Source organism: Miniopterus schreibersii (assembly GCF_964146895.1).
Source record: "Miniopterus schreibersii genome assembly, chromosome: 1".
Classification (NCBI taxonomy): domain Eukaryota; kingdom Metazoa; phylum Chordata; class Mammalia; order Chiroptera; family Miniopteridae; genus Miniopterus; species Miniopterus schreibersii.
Window position 1 is genome coordinate 83,327,501 of NC_138101.1, and position 17,420 is coordinate 83,344,920.

Genomic DNA, 17,420 nt, shown 5'->3' on the forward strand with positions numbered 1-17,420 from the left:
TCTTCATCTGTCTCCAAGATTCACTGTATTTATGCAAATTATTTTGCTATTCTATTTAGGGAATTAGTGGATATAAATACCAGCCTGCTTCTTGCTGCTTTTTATCAGTTTGTCTATATTATTAAGTCATCTACTATATTATTTTATAGTAACTTAGTATCTTAACTTCCTGTTATTTGTCTAGCAAGGTGACTCTAAACCAATCAAAATGATTCCTTTTCATGTCTTAACAACAGAACCAAAAGAAATGAGCCATGATGAGTACATTGGAATATTAGTCATATATTTTTGTTGGTAGATTTTTAACTCCCTAAAACTGCCTACACTGATCTGTTTTGTTGTTAAAAACGGGGTTTTCTTTTATAAAGCTTTTTAATGTAGTTAGCTGATAACAATTCTGAAGTCTCCAGTGAGAGGTCTCAAGCTGTTACCTAGCAATTAACTATTAATATTCATTATTAATATCAGCTTGCCACTGAATATTTTATCATTCTTTAGTTTACCCTTTAATCAAATTATTTCATATATACTTTCTGAAACATTTTTATATTTTCAAAGTAATTTGACTGTGACACTATTAGATTTAGAATATCTTCTGTTTCCAAAAGGTAAGCTAGAACTTTGCCTTTTAGAAAATCATGTATTTTGCTGAGTTAACTTTTTGTATTAAAGATGTTTATCACATAAGTAAAGCTTCAGGGATAAAAGGAAAACTCTTTCGAAGTATTGTTTCTCATTATCATTGAATGGATAGTGGAGAAGTCACCCTGATTAATGAATTATTATAGGATGTTGTTAAAAATGCATTTCAGGAATCTCTTGGTCATCATGACAGAAAGGGCCAGTGATTTGAGAGCTCAAAAAATTAAGATACTTGTTCACTATTTGTGTGTTTGGTATTCTTACTTTATTAAATTCCTATTTTAAGTCTATTAAAATCACTTTCTACAAATATTAAGCTATATTTTGTGAGAGTCTTTTAGAGGTAAGGTATAATTTGCATGATACCATTCGTATACAAAAATATATCAAATCTCTCAATTTTTCCAAACAAATTTCTGACTTTAAGCCCTTCCCCCTCAGGATCTGTGAGAAGTCTATTGTTAGTCATTCCAAATGATCTCTCTAAAAAGACACTCAGTCTGCGGCTGCTGCTTTGCTCGTTTTCTGAGAATGCCCTTTAATTCCTTTTGAAGCGAGTCTCGCTTGTCCTCCTGTTCAGGCCAAGTGTGTCTGTAGACTGACATAGCAAGAGACGCACTTGGCAGCTGCCCTTCCTCTTTTTTTTTAAGGCTAAATTTTTTAATATTCCTACTTCTGTGTGTTTGTACAATATGTTAATATTCCTTTGCTAATCATAAGCAAGTGGTATTTTCAAGTGAGGTGTTTTTTTTTCCTTCTGCAACATTACTATAGTAAAATTATTTCCCAAAATAAAAAATAATCATATTTATTACATAAACTGCCCGTTCTCTTACTGCCACTCTCAAGCTTGCATCCAAGAGCAAATATGGAATCATTTCTTTCCAAAGCCCTTTTACCTCTAGTCGTGCTGTGTCCAGCACCAAAAAATCCACAAACCTATCTACCCTTCCCAACTTAAGGAACTCTCACCCCCCCCCCCCCAAAACTATACTTAGATTTTCTTTTTCCACCCTTTTCTCTTCACACACTAATGGAACCTACTGGCTTCAGTAATGTTCTGAATTAGGGCTCATACCTTTGAAGCTGTAAAAAGTAAACAATATAACAGGTTTTGTATCCTGCTGTATTAAATTCTTAGTAACCTGCAGTGTTATAGAAGTTTTCTCTGAGTGGGAAAAGAGAAAATCACAGTCTCCACTCAGGGTTTTACAAACTAAGAGAAAGAGAAAGAACAAAATAAGCGGTTACCTTTGTGCGGACTAAAATATATACATGAGATTTATATGTTTGTATATATTCAAGAATGTGTATCAATAGACAAAGAATACCATGAGAATTAAATGAAATAAATACATAAAAGTGGTAGACACATCATAGCCCTTCAATAAATATTAGTTTAATCTTAATTAGATAATTTTCTGAAAGAATTTTTCTTAATGGATTTATGGTTGAGTGTTAATCAGCAAGTTTTATTTTATTGACTAATACTCTAACACTATCTTTAGTTTCATAATGTCTTTGAAAGACTGTTTCATAGATAGCTTAAGAAACTATTTTTACACTCATTTCTCATGTGATGATGGCTGTTCCGCTTTTTAGTTTTAAATTTATTTTCTTTATAGAAACTTTTTACAATGGTAACAGTTTACAATGAATTCAAAGAATGCCAAGAAAATATTAATGATTAAGTCTTTAAAGTGGGTCTTTTGTTAAGCCTGGGCATCATGTAATTAAGACTGCTACCACACCACCTGCTCTCTTTTGCCTTGAATCTTATCACATCAGTGTTGCTTTGAAATCTGAGAGTGCTTTCCACTTCCTGACAACTAATATGCTACTTTTTCTAGTCAGACATCATATTACTGACTAGCTGAATACTATTTCCTGTTTCTTTTTCCTGTATCTAAATGAACCCCTTCAGTCTTAGTAGGATTATGATGTTATATAAAACAGATACTTAAATAAATTAGATTTTTTTTTGCAAGGGAAAGCTCATCATAGAAAAGATGAATCACAGTGTACTAAATGCTTTCCCAAAATAAAATTTTTATAATATTGAAGCTCTAACTATGTATACCTATGGAATAAGAATTTTTAAAAATCTACATTTGTTTCTGATGTTCCTTTTATAATGTAAGAGTTTTTTCTGTATTCTGTAGTATAGGATTTTTGTGTTTTGTATTATTTCCTTTGCATTCAATCTTACTAATAATATAAAATCTACTTTTACAAAAAAACTTAAATATATAATTTTTGTATTATAATTACCTGGTCACTTATATATATTGCCCCTCTGTTCCATAATAAACCACCTGATGGTTGAGTTCATGCCGCTTTTATCTTTGTATCCACTATAGTGGTCTGTCTCTAGGGTAAATGTTAACTGAATTGAACTCAGTTGTTGAATTAAACTGATTCCACTAACTTACTTCATTCCATCACTCAATACCCATTACATGTTCTTATCCTATATATGTTTGTTTTTCTTTTTTTAAAATTCATCTTTATTGTTGAAAGTATTACTTATGTGCCCCCTCTTTTTCCACATTTACACCCACCAGGTCCCCAAGGCCTTCACTACACTATTGTCTGTATCCATGAGTTATGCATACAAGCATATAGGTTCTTTGGTTAATCTCCCACCACCCACCACCCAACCCTGCCTTCCCTCTGAGATTCATCAGTCTGTTCCATGCTTCTATGTCTCTGGATCTATTTTGTTCATCAGTTTATTTTGTTCATTATATTCCACATATGAGTGAGATCATGTGATACTTGTCTTTCTCTGACTGTCTTATTTCGCTTAGCATAATACTCTCCAGGTACCTCAATGCTGCCTCAAAGGGTAAGAGATTTTTTCTTTTTTACAGCTGCATAGTATTCCATGGTGTAAATGTTCCACAGATATTTTTTAAGTTTCTTTATATTTATTGTTAAAAATATTACAGATGTCCCCTTTTTATACCCATTGCTCCCCTCCACCCCACATCCACCCCACCGTCAGGCCTTCGCTACACCAATGTCTGTATCCATGGGTTATGCTTATAAACATATGAGTTCTTTGATAAATCTCTCCCTGCCCACTCCCTCATCCCCACCTTCTCTCTGAGATCCCTCAGTCTGTTCTGTGCTTCTATGTCTCTGGATCCACTTTGTTCATCAGTTTATTTTGTTTATTATATTCACATATGAGTGAGATCATGTGGTACTTGTCTTTCTCTGACTGGCTTATTTCACTTAGTATAATATTTGTACTTCCCTCCATGCTGTGCCAAAGGATAAAAGATCCTTCTTTTTTACAGGTGTATAGTATTCCATGGTGTAAATGTGCAACAGCTTTTTTATCCACTCATCTACTGATGGGCACTTGGGCTGTTTCCAGATCTTAGCTATTGTAAATTGCACTATAAACGTAGGGGTGCATAAGTTCTTTGCGATTGGTGTTTCGAGTTTCTTAGGATATATTCCTAGAAGTTCCGGGATCACTGGGTCAAATGGCAGGTCAGTCTTTAATCTTCTGAGGAAATTCCATACTGCTTTCCATAGAGGCTGCACCAGTCTACATTCCCACCAGGATTGTACTAGGGCCCTTTTCTCCATACCCTCTCCAGCACTTGTGGTTCATTGATTTGTTGATGGCAGCCATTCTGACAGGTGTGAAGTGATACCTCCTGGTGGTTTTAATTTGTATCTCTCTGATGATTAGTGACTTTGAGCATTTTTTCATGTCTCTTAGCCATCTGTATGTCCTCTTCGGAGAAGTATCTATTTAGGTGCTTTGCCCATTTTTTAATTGGATTGTTTGCCTTCCTTTTGTTAAGTTGTGAGTTCCTTATATATTTTGGATATTAACCCTTTATCAGATGTGTCATTGGAAAATACGTTCTCCCATACAGTGGGCTCCTTTTTCATTTTGTTGGTTTCTTTTGCTGTACAGAAGATTTTTTATTTTGATGCAGTCCCATTTGTTTATTTTCTCCTTCATTTTTCTTGCCCTAGGAGATATATCAGCAAACATATTGCTATGAGAGATGTCTACAACTTTGCTGCCTATGTTTTCCTCTAGGATTTTTATAGTTTCATGTCTTACATTTAAGTCTTTTATCCATTTTGAGTTTACTTTTGTGTATGGTGTAAGTTGGTGATCTAGTTTCTTTTTTTTTCATGTACCTTGTCCAATTTTCCCAACACCATTTATTGCCTCATTTGTCAAATATTAATTGACCATAATGGCTTGGGTAAATTTCTGGGTTCTCTGTTCTATTCCACTGATCTATATGCCTGTTCTTGTGCTAGTACCAGACTGTTTTGATTACAGTGGCTTTGTAGTATAACTTGATATCTGGTATTGTGATCCCTCCAACTTTGTTCTTCTTTCTCAAGATTGCCATGGCTATTCAGGGTCTTTTTTTGGTTCCATATAAATTTTTGAAGTGTTTGTTCTAGATCTGTGAAATATATTGTTGATATTTTAGAAGGGATTGCATTGAATTTATAGATTGCTTTGGGTAGTTTGAACATTTTAATGATGTTAATTCTTCCAGTCCATGAACATGGTGTATGCTTCCACTTGTTTATATCTTCCTCTATTTCTTTTTTCAGTGGCCTATAGTTTTCCTACTAAAGGTCTTTTATATTTTTGGTTAAGTTTATTCCTAGGTATCTTATTTTTTTACTTGCAATGGTAAATAGGATTTGTTTTTTTTTGTTTTTTTTTTAGTTTTTCTGAGAGTTCATTATTGGTGTATAAAAATGCTATCGATTTCTGGGTGTTAATTTTGTATCCTGCTACCTTGCTGAATTCATTTATTAAATCTAGTAGTTTTTTGGTGGAGTCTTTAGGATTCTCTATGTACAATATCATGTCATCTGCAAATAATGACAGTTTTCCTTCCTCCTTTCCAATTTGGATGCCTTTTATGTTTTCTTCTTGTCTGATGGCTGTGCTTAGGACTTCCAGTACCCTTTTGAATAAGACTAGTGAAAGTGGACACCCGTGCCTTGTTCCTGTTCTTAGGGGAAATGGGTTTAGTTTTTGCCTATTGAGTATGATGTTGGCTGTAGGTTTGTCATATATGGCCTTTATTATGTTGAGGTATGATCCCTCTATTCCCACTTTGCTGGGAGTTTTTATCAGAAATGGGCGTTGGATTTTGTCGAATGCTTTTTCTGCATCTCTTGATATGTTCATGTGATTTTTGTCTTTCAATTTGTTTATGTGATGTATCATGTTTATTGATTTGCAAATATTGTACCAGCATTGCATCCCTGGGATAAATTCCACTTGGTCATGTTGTATGATCTTTTTAATATATTGCTGGATCCGATTTGCTAATATTTTGTTGAGGATTGTAGCATCTATGTTCATCAGGGATATTGGCCTGTAATTCTCTTTCTTTTAGTGTCTTTATCTGGTTTTAGAATTAGGCTAATGCTGGCCTCTTAAAAAGAGTTTGGAAGTGTTCCTTCCTCTTGGATTTTTTGAAATAGTTTGAGGAGGGTAGGTGTTAATTCTTCTTTGAATGTTTGGTAAAACTCCCCTGTGAAGCCATCCAGGCCTGGGCTTTTATGTGCTGAGAGTCCTTTGATTACTGCTTCAGCTTCATCAGCAGTTATCAGCCTATTCAGGTTTTCTGACTCTTCCTGATTGAGTTTTGGAAGGTTGTATTTTTCTAGGAATTTGTCCATTTCATCCAGGTTATCCAGCTTTGTGGCATATAGTTGTTCATAGTACTTTCTTACAATCCTTTGTATTTCTGTTGGGTCAGTTATTTTACCTCTTTCGTTTCTGATTTTGTTTATTTGGGTCCTCTCTCTCTGCTTCTTGTTGAGTCTGGCTAAAGGTTCATCAGTCTTGTCTAACTTTTCAAAGAATCAGCTCTTAGTTTCATTGATGTTTTGTATTCTTTTTTTAGTCTCTATGACATTTATTTTTGCCCTCATTTTTATTATTTTCTTCCTTCTACTTACTCTGGGCTTTTCGTGTTGTTCTCTTTTGAAATTTTTAAGTTGTAGGGTTAGAGAATCTATTAAAGTTTTTCTTGTTTTTTGAGGTAGGTTTGTAGTGCTATGAACTTCCCTCTCAGGACTGCTTTCATTGTGTCCCATAGATTTGGAGTTGTGTGTTCATTTTCATTTGTTTCCGGGAAGCTTTTGATTTCTTTCTTAATCTCTTTGGTAATCCATTCATTGTTTAAAAACATGCCTTTTAGCCTCCATGTGTTTGAATATTTTTTAGTATTTTTATTGTGGTTGATTTCTAATTTCCTGCCATTTTGGTCCAAGAAGATGCTTGATATAATTTCAGTCTTCTTGAATTTGTAGAGACTTTTTTGTGTCCTAACATGTGGTCTATCTTTGAGAATGTCCCATGTGCATTTGAGAAGAATGTACATTTCTGCAGCTTTGGGGTGGAATGTTTCATAAATGTCAGTTAAATCCATCTGATCTAGTGTGTCATTGAGGTTCACTGTTTTCTTGTTGATTTTTTTTGTCTGGAACACCTATCCAGCGAAGTCAGTGGGGTGTTAAAGTCCCCTAGCCTGACAATATTGCTGTCGATCTCTCCCTTAAAGTCCTCTAGAAGCTTTTTTATAAATTTAGGTGCTCCTATATTGGGTGCCTATATGTTTATCAGGGTTATATCCTCTTGCTGGATTGATCCTTTTAGTATTATGTAATGACCTTTCTTGTCTCTCATTATGGTCTTCATTTTGAAGTCTTACTTTGTCCAATATGAGTATTGCTACCCCAGGTTTGTTTGTTTTTCCATTTCCATTTGCATGGAAAATTTTTTTCCATCCCTTCACTCTCATCCTGTGTGAGTTTGTTCTGAGGTGGGTCTCTTGTAGACAGTATATATTTGGGTCATGTTTTCTTATCCATTCAGCCACCCTGTATCTTTTCACTGGGGCATTTAATCCATTTAAATTTAAGGTTATTATTGAAAGATACTTATCTACTGCCATTTTATTTTTTTATGCGTATGTTTCTCATTCTCTCTCTTTCTACTTTTCATTACAGCACTTCCTTTAACATTTCCTGTAATGCTGGTTTTGTAAAGCAGATCAGGCAAAGACTCAAAGCACTGTGAGGTCTGCCTCTGCCTGCAGGCTGATTAATCCGATTCTCTTAATGAGCCTCAGGCTGTAGAAACTCCTCTAGGCAGGGCAAGAGGCTTTCCAGCAGGGTGGGGCAATTACTTCCCCCCTCAGGCAAAAGCCAAAAATTGTCCCCCCAAGAAAGATAACCTCCACAGTCTAGGCGAATGACTTGGCATAGGAATCCAGAGGCCTGTCCCCCTGATCTCACTCTCCAGAGCCCACAACCCAAGACTCTCCCCACATAGCTCCAGTCTACTCCACTCCCCCCCCACCAGAGCCCATGGTGAGTGACTGCACATGAAACTTTGTGCATTGGCTGTTTAAGAGGGTGCCTACAGTTCCAGCCGCCTCTCCCTGGCGGACAGAAACCTGGCTGCTTTTCACAGCCAGATGTTATGTGGCATCTTTCTCAGTTCTGATGCTCTTGGCTGGGAAGCCCACCCTGGGGTTTAGGCCCCAGTGGGAACCCCCCACAGCTGAGATCTCCCTCCTTGCCTTCAGCCGCTGCCTGTGGGAGCCCAGCCAGCCCTCTTTCGCCTCTGCACTTCATACCAGTCCCTATGCTGTTTCCACTTTTACTCCTTGGTTATGAGGATGCTCTCCAGTTGGTTTTCAGGATGGTTTTTCTATGTTTTAGTTGTAAATCCAGATTGGTCCCAGGAGAGTGTCAGTGTAGCTTCCATTCAGTACACCGCCATCTTGGATCTCTCATGCCACAGCTTTTTTACCCATTCATCTACTGATGGGCACTTGATCTATTTCCAGATCTTGGCTATTGTAAATAGCACTGCCATGAATATAGGGGTGCGTATATTTTTTCAAATTGGTGTTTGGGATTCTTATGATATACCTGCCAGAATGGCTACCATCAATAAACCAATAAACTAGTGCTGGTGAGGATGTAGAGTAAAGGGAGTCCTAGTATACACTGCTGGTGGGAATGCAGACTTGTGCAGCCACTGTGGAAAGCAGTGTAGAGTTTCCTCAAAATTTAAAAATGGAGCTGCATTTAGACCTAGCAATCCCACTTCTGGGGATTTTATGATCTTTTAAAGAACCAACTTTTGTTTCATTAAGTTTATTGTTTTTCTATTCTCTATTTCATTTTTATTGATTTCCTTTCTTTTACTAGTCTTCAGTTTAGTTTCATCTTTTTTAGTTTCTTCAGATATAAAGTTTAACTTATTGATTTCACATATTTCATCTTTATTTAATTAGGTATTTACTGCTATAAATTTCCCTCTGAGCACAGCATTCACTGCATCGCGGCAGTTTTGAAATGTTTTGTTTTCATTTTCACTCATCTCTATTTCCTAATTACCTTGTTGGGTTTTCTTTTTGACCCATTGGTTGTTTTCAAATTGTATTTAATTTCGACATACTTGTGAATTTTCTAGTTTTCTTTCTGTTATGGATTTCTAGTTTCATTCCTTGTGATTGGAGAAGATACTTTGTATGATTTCAGTATTTTAAAATTTACTGACACTTGTTTTGTGGCCTAACATATAGTTTATCCTAGAGAATGTTCCATGTGCACTTGATAAGAATATGTATGTGTTGTTGTTAGGTAGAGTTCAATAGATATCTGTTAGGTTAGTTGTTTTACAGTATTGTTCAGGTCCTCTATTCCCTTACTGATTTTACAGCTATGTGGTCTACCCATATTAAAATTTCCAACTGTTATCATAGAACCGTTTCTTCCTTCAGTTCATTTAATGTTTGTTTCATATATTTTGGGCTCTGTTGTTTGAGGGCATGTATGTTTATAAGTGTTATATCTCCCTGATGAATTGAGTCTTTTATAAATACATAATGTCCTTATTTGTCTCAAACAGTTTTTGACTTAAAGTTTATTTTGCCCAATATTAATATAGCCATCCAGCTATCTTTTGCTGTCTATTTACATGAAATATATTTTTCTATCTTTTCACTTCCAGTCTGTTTGTGTCTTGTGACAAAGACAAGCACCTTGCCTCAGTTTTATAGATCACCCCAGACAAGATAGAATAGATAAGCACAATTATTTGCTAATAAAGTCTGCTCTGCTCTCTCTTGAGCCAGGGACCAGGGTCCTATACTGAGAACACAGTCTGCCATCTTAAACATTATTACCAAGCTAGGCAAGAAGTGGGGCGAGAGCCAGTGAAAATGCTACAGAGCTTTTCTACCATGTTTAAGGTGCCTTTTCTTTGATTCAGCATTTGCTTGCTTTTTATAAGCCTTTATTTTCCAGAGTTCTTAAAAAGTTGGCTCAGACAGCTTCTGCTTGGTTTTTCAGCGCTTCAGTATCTGGATGGACCTGTCTGTAATACCATTTTGGCTCACATTCTCCCTTGAATGGAATTTAGTAATGTAATTTGTAATGGGAGGAAGAAAAAAGCAAAGGAAGGAAGTACATATTGAAGCTACTGAAAGGGAATGATTGAAGGACCAAGACCTTAAAGGAAACAGAAGATAGGGTCAAATCATGGGACAAGAAAACTAAAGAAGGAAGGAAAGGATAAGGGGGTCAGAGGAAATTTTAGGTGAGTGGGTGGAAAGAAGAGCCATAATCTTATTTACAAAGTGTGGTTTTTTAAAATTTAGTAAACAATTACTGAATCTAACTCTGATATTTCTATGACTACATTGCTAGTCTTACCCTGGAAGTCCACAGTCTAGAAGTGACAATACTTAAAACACAATAGGAAAGCAAAGTAATACATATTTGCAAAGTGATTAAGAGGAATGACACGAGCTGAACATTAAGTAAGGATGAGGAGTTAACCAAACAGCTAGAAAAGAGAAAGGGGCCTAAAAGTAGTACATATTTATTTCTGGTAATTATTTTATGCCAAAAAAGTATATCTCTTTATCAAAGGAGCTTCCTGTTTGTTTTCTTCTTGATACCTTTAAAGCAGCACTTTCTTAGTTACCAACTCTGCTAGATTAACTGGAGCTCAAGACACAGAGTTACAAAACCATCATGATCCAATTGTCTATAATTTTTAATATGGAAAATTTTCTTTTAAATTAAAAGGGGCATAATAATAATTTCATCATTTTGTTTTTATAAAATGGGAATAATTGTAGGGTTGTTGTGAGGATTAAATCAGTTAATATATGTAAAACACTTTGCTACTTGACCTGTAGTAAGTATTTAATCTTAACCCCTACCCAGAGATTAGGAGACTTCTAAATGGTAGACTAAGAAATTCAGCTTGACAAGGACAAAACTTTGACATAAATCATCATTAAACAAATCTTTTGCTTAAGAATTAGGATTTTTTTCTTTATTTCCACCTATGTTTGGGTATTTTGAAACAGCTGATGAGGAAGGCCTGGGAGAGTATTTGCAGAACTGCTATTATTGTATTACAGTTTAGGAAATAATGGAGAATGCTTGTGATTATTCTTAAATGTTGACATTGGTTCTTATTTTATAATATTTAACATCTTCTTAATCTATAATTACATCTCTTTATCATCCTTAATGGTAATTTATTTGTAGGTCTGGGTTTGCCCATGTTGTCATTCTTGGCAAAGAATCAGCTCTAGAGTTCATTTATCAAGCCATTATTTGTTGTTTTTAAATTTTCATAATTTCTACCTTTGTCCTTATTTATTCCTTTTTTTAACTATCTTCAGCTTTTTTTCAGTTGAATTTTTATCTTATTATTCTAATTACAACCATTTGAGGCCATAACTTTCCCTCTGAGTACTATTTTGTCAATACCTATAAATTTTTATAGTGTTCTCTTAATCTTTTTCTCTAAATAGTCCTTAATTCTGCATTTTTATTTTCGCTGAGTTGTTTTGGAGAGCTTTATAAAATTACTAATTCTCTTTATAGCTGTATCTAATCTGCTATTTGACCTATCCAGAGTTTTATATTTCAAATCAAAAGCTTTTAAGTACTAGAAGCTCTACTTGGTACTTTTTCAAATCTTTTTGGTAAATACTTATAGTTTTATAATCCCTGTGGGTATTTTCACCTTAGTCTTTTATTTCTTTAAACATACTAAAAATAGTTTTATAATCTTTGTATTACAATTCTAATATTTAATTTCTTATCGGTCTTTTTCTCCCATTTGTTTTTTCTGTGAGTTCTCACTCATGTGCCTAGTAAATTTTTTTTTTCATTATTGTTATTGTGGGAGCTAATCTTTCTATAGAAAAGCATTCAACTGTTTTAGGCTTTTGATGAATGTACTTCCTTCCAGGCACCTGGTGACCATGACACTACTAGTATAGTACTACTTTAGACAGAATTCAGGGCTTGGAGCCTTTTTGGATTACTCAAGTAATATAAACTTGTGGTATAAATCCCAGTGAGAGCCAGCTCATGGTTACAAATGCTCAAAAAATTGTATGACCCTGAAGTGCTCAGCACCTAGAGAACACCATTCTCTTCAGTCTCATGTGGATGGGAGGTATGTAGTAGATGTTCTTCTCAGTGCCTTAAACTGAGGATCTAGTCCTTAACAGAAATCTCAGTTTTGGGGGAGGGGCAGGGAGGTGGAGAGATTCTGTTAGATGTCCCCCCTTATATGAACTCTGGTGTTTATTTCTATTTCCTGAAGTTCCAGGCTGTGAGGCTAGGTTTCTGCCTTTGCCTAGGTTTTAAATTATAAAGTTCTTAATATTTTGTGAGTTCTTCAAAGATTTCATATATATACATATTTAATTGTTAGTTTCAAACCACAGGATTATCCAGATACCTAGTCAGCCATATTTAGGAAATTTTAAATCTTTGATGTCCATTTGCCATACTAAATTATTTTTTCCAGAACCTAAAATTATATATATATATTTTTAATATATCTTTATTGGTTTCAGAGAGAGGAAAGGAGAGGGGGAGAGAGAGAGAGAAACATCAATGATGAGAGAGTCATTGATCAGGCCCACAACCCAGGCATGTGCCCCGACCGGGAATCGAACCCCGATCGCCTGGATCCTAGGTCGACGCTCAACCGCTGAGCCATGTTCTGCTGGGCTATATTCTTTTTTAAAATTAAATTTATTGGGGTAACATTGGTTAATAACAGTATATAAGTTTCAGGTGTGTAATTCTATAATACATCATCTCTATCTTACATTGTGTGCTCATCCCCCGAAGTCTAGTCTCCTTTCATCACCATATATTTGACCTCCTTTACCCTCTTCATCCTTCCCCCACCCACCTTCCCCTCTGGAAACCACCATTCTATTGCTGTGTCTGTGAGTTTGTTTTTTTTGTTCACTGTTGCTTCCTGTTTTATATCCCACATATGAGTCAAGTTATATTATTCTTGTTCTTTTCTGACTTATTTCACTTAGCATGATATTCTCAAAATCTATCCAGGTTGTCTCCAATAGCAATATTTCATCATTTTTTATGGCTGAGTAGTATTCCATTATATGTATGTATTTTATATATACAAAATCCATCCAAGTTGTCTCAAAAAGCAATAGTTCATTTTTCGTGGCTGAGTAGTATTCCATTCTAACTATGTTGATTCTTCCAATCCATGAAAATGGAGTATCTTTCCATTTCCTTGTGTATGTGGTTTTTCAAATTTTTTTACAATGTCCTTTATCCAGTTATCCATTGAAGGACACTTACATGTCCTTTACATGTTTACATGTCTTGGCTACCATGAATAATGCTGCAGTGAACATAGGAGTACATATGTCTTTATGAGTAAATATTTTCAAAATTTTTGACTAGATACCCAGAAGAGCTATTGCTAGGTCATATGGTAGTCCTATTCTTAATTGCTGAGGAAAATCCATACTGTTTTCCATAGTAGCAGTACCAATTTACATTCCCATCAACAGTGTACGAGAGTTCTTTTTCCTCCACATCCTCTCCAACACTTATTTCTTGTCTTATTGATAATAGCCATTCTAACAGGTGTGAGGTGGTATCTCATTGTGGTTTTGATTTGCATTTTGCTTAAAACTAGTGAAGTTGAGTATCTTTTCATATGTCTGTTGGCCATCTGTATGCTTTCTTGGGAAAAGTGTTCAGTTCCCCTGCCAGTTTTTTAATTGGAATGTTTGGGGGTTTTTTGTTGAGTTGTATGGGTTCTTTATATATTTTAGATATTAGCCCCTTACCAGAGGTATCATATGAAAATATCTTTTCCCATTTAGTTGTTTGTCTTTTTGTTTTATTGATGGTTTCTTTTGCTGTGCAGAAGTTCTTTAGTTTAATGTAGTCCCATTCATTTATTCATGCTTTTACTTCCTTTGCCTTGGAGATCAAGTTCAAAAAACTCCTCTGAGACCCAGGTCTATAAGTTTAGTATCTATGCTTTCTTCTATGTATTTTATTGTTTTGGGTCTTATATTCAAGGCATTTTGAGTTCATTTTTATGTATGGTGTCAGCAGTCTAGTTTTATTCTTTTGCATGTGGCATTTCAGTTTTCCCAGCACCACTTACTGAAGAGGCTTTCCTTTCTCCATTGTATGTTTTTGGCTCCTTTGTTGGAAATTAGATGCCCATATACATATGGGGTTTTTTGCTGGGTTCTCAGTTTTGTCCCAATAGTCTATGTGTCTGTTTTTCTGCCAATATCATACTGTTTTGATGGTTGTAGCTTTGTAGTATACTTTGAAGTCAGAGAATGTGATAACTCCGACTTTTTTTTTTCTTCTCAGGATTGCTTTGGCTATTTGGGGATTTCATGGTTCCATGCAAATTTGATGATTCTTTTGTTCTACTTTAAAAAAAAAAAAAATGCCATTGAGATTTTATGGGGATTGCATTAAATCTGTATATTGCTTTAGGTAATATGGCCATTCTTAACTATGTTGATTCTTCCAATTCATGAAAATGAAATATCTTTCCATTTCCTTGAGTTTTTTTCAAATTCTTTTAACAATGTCCTGTAGTTTTCAGTGTATAAGTATTTTACGTCCTTTAAGTTTATTCCTAGGTATTTTATCCATTTTGTTGAATTTGCAAATGGGATTGTTTTCCTCATTTTCTTTTCTGATATTTCATTGTTCTATAGGAACACAACAGATTTTGTAATTGATTTTGTATCCTGCAACTTTACTGTATTCATTTATGGTATCTTTAGGGTTTTCTATAGAGAAAATCATGTTTTCTGCAATTAGTGACAGTTTTATTTCTTCATTCCCAATTTGTGTTTTTTTATTATTGATTGATTTTGAGGGACGGAGATAGAGAGAGAGAAACATCAATTTTGTTGTCCCACTTATTTATGCATTCATTGGTTGATTCTTGTATGTGCCCTGACCTGGGATCAAATCCACAACCTTGGCATATCAGGACGACACTCTAACCAACTGGACTACCTGGCCAGGGCCTTCATTCCCAATTTGGTTGCCTTTAATTTCTTTCTCTTGCCTGAATGCTCTGGCTAGAACTTCCAGTATCATGTTGAATAACAGTGGTGAGAGTGGGAATTCGTATATTGTTCCTGATCTTAAAGGGAAAGTTTTCAGTTTTTTACCGTTATGTATGATATTAGCTGAGGATTCTTCATATGGACTTTATTATGTTGAGGTACTTCCCTTCTACATCCATTTTATTGAGTGCTTTAATCATAAATGGATGTTGTATCTTGTGAAATTTTTTTCTGCATCTATTGATGTCATATGATTTTTATCTTTTATTTTGTTATTATGTGGTGTATCACATTGATTGATAGTGCATAAATTAAGCCATCCTAGCATTCCTGGAATGAACCCCAATTGATTGTGATGTATTATCTTTTTAATGCATTGTTGTATTCCATTTTGTAATATTTTGTTTAGGATATTTGCATCTATGTTCATCAGATACTGTAACTTTCATCAGGCCTGTAACTTTCATTTTTTGTATTTTCCTTGTCAGGTTTTGGTATCAGGGTGATCTTGGCCTCATAAAATGAGTTAGGAAGTATTCCCTCTTCACTTTTTTGGAAGAGTTTGAAAAGGATAGGTATTACATGTTCTTTGAATGTGTGATAGAATTCACTAGTGAAGCCATCTGCTCCTGTACTTTTGTTTTTTGGGAGAGTTTTGATTACTGTTTGAATTTTCTTTCTGTTGTTGGGTCTATTTTGGTTTTCCAGTTGTTCTTGGTTCAATCTAGGGAGGATATATTTGCAAGATTTTGTCCATTTCTTCTGGGTTATCAAATTTGGTGGCATATTTCACAGTATTCTTATATAATCCATTGTATTTCTGGGGTGTCCATTGTAACTTCTCATTTCTAATTTTACTTATTTGCATATTTTCTCTTTTTTCCGTAGTGAGGTTTGTCGATTTTATTTATCTTTTCAAAGAACCAGCTCTTTGTTGCGTTTATTTTTATTTATTTATTTATTTTTAATATATCTTTGATTTCAGGGAGAGGGGGAGAGAGAGAGAGAGAGAGAAACATCAATGATGAGTCATCGATTGGCTGCCTCCTGCACGCCCCTGACTGGAGATCAAGCCCGCAACCAGGGCATGTGCCCTGACCGGGAATCAAACTGCAATCGCCTGGATCCTAGGTCGACACTCAACTGCTGAGCCACACCCGGCCAGGCCGTTTATTTTTTATATTGTCTTTTTGCTCTCTGTTTTGTTTAATTGTGCTCTAAATTTTTATTATTTCCTTCATTCTGCTGACTTTGGGCTTTGTTTGTTCCTTCTCTAGTTCTTTAAGATGAATTATTAGACTATTTGAGATTTCTCTTGTATCTTGAGGTATACCTGTAATGCTAGAAACTTTCCTCTTAGTACTGCTTTGTTGCATTCCAAAAATTTTGATATGTTGTATTGTCATTCTCATTTGTCCCTGTGTTTTTTATTTATTATTCTTTTCTTTGAACCAGTAGCTGCTTAGTAGCATGTTATTTCATCTCTAAGTATTTGTGGGTTTCCCAGCTTTTTTTTTTTTTTTTTTTCCAATTTAATTTTCAGTTTCAAACCCTTATGTTCAGAGATTATGCTTGGTATAATTACAATTTTCTTCTATTTGTTGAAACTAGTTTAATGCCCATTATTTGGTCTATTCTTGACAGTGTTCCTTGTGCACTAGAGAGGAATGTATATTCTGGTATTCTGGGATGAAAAGTTTTGTAAATATTATATCCATTTGGTGTAATGTGTCATTTAAGGCTGATATTTCCTTATTGATTTCCTGGTTGAGTAATGTATTCATTGCTGTCAGTGGAGTATTTAGATTCCCTACCATACTTGCATTTTTATCAGTTTCTCCCTTTAGTTTTGTTAGCAATTGTTTTATATATTTTGGTGGTCCCAGGTTGAGTGCATATATTTTGATAAGTGTTATGTCTTCTTGATGTATTGTCCCCTTTATCATTATATAATGTCCATCTTTATCTCTTTTTATATTTTTTTTTTCAGTCCTCACTTGAGTATATATTTATTGATTTTTATAGAAAGAAACATTGATGTGAGAGAGAAACATCCATCGGTCGCTTCCTGTATGTGCCCTGAGTGAGAATCAAACCAGCAACCTTTTTGGTGTACAGGATGATGCACCAACCAACTGAGCCACTCCACTGGGGCATCTCTTATTACCTTTTATCTTAAATCTGTTGAATTTGATATAACTACAGCTATTCCAGCTTTTCTCTGGATGCAAATAGCTTAGAGTATCATCTTCCACCCCTTTATTTTGAGCTTTTTATAGCCAAGAAGTGTTTCCCGAAGGCAGCATAATGTTGGATCTTTTTTTTTTAATA

At 35.0% G+C, this 17,420-nt stretch overlaps 1 protein-coding gene across 1 annotated transcript in view; it reads left to right on the top strand.

The window, feature by feature from the left end:
- The window catches only part of DNAJC1 (DnaJ heat shock protein family (Hsp40) member C1), a 195,827-nt gene that overhangs the window by 122,812 nt on the left and 55,595 nt on the right, over positions 1-17,420 (top strand). The window lies entirely within an intron of this gene.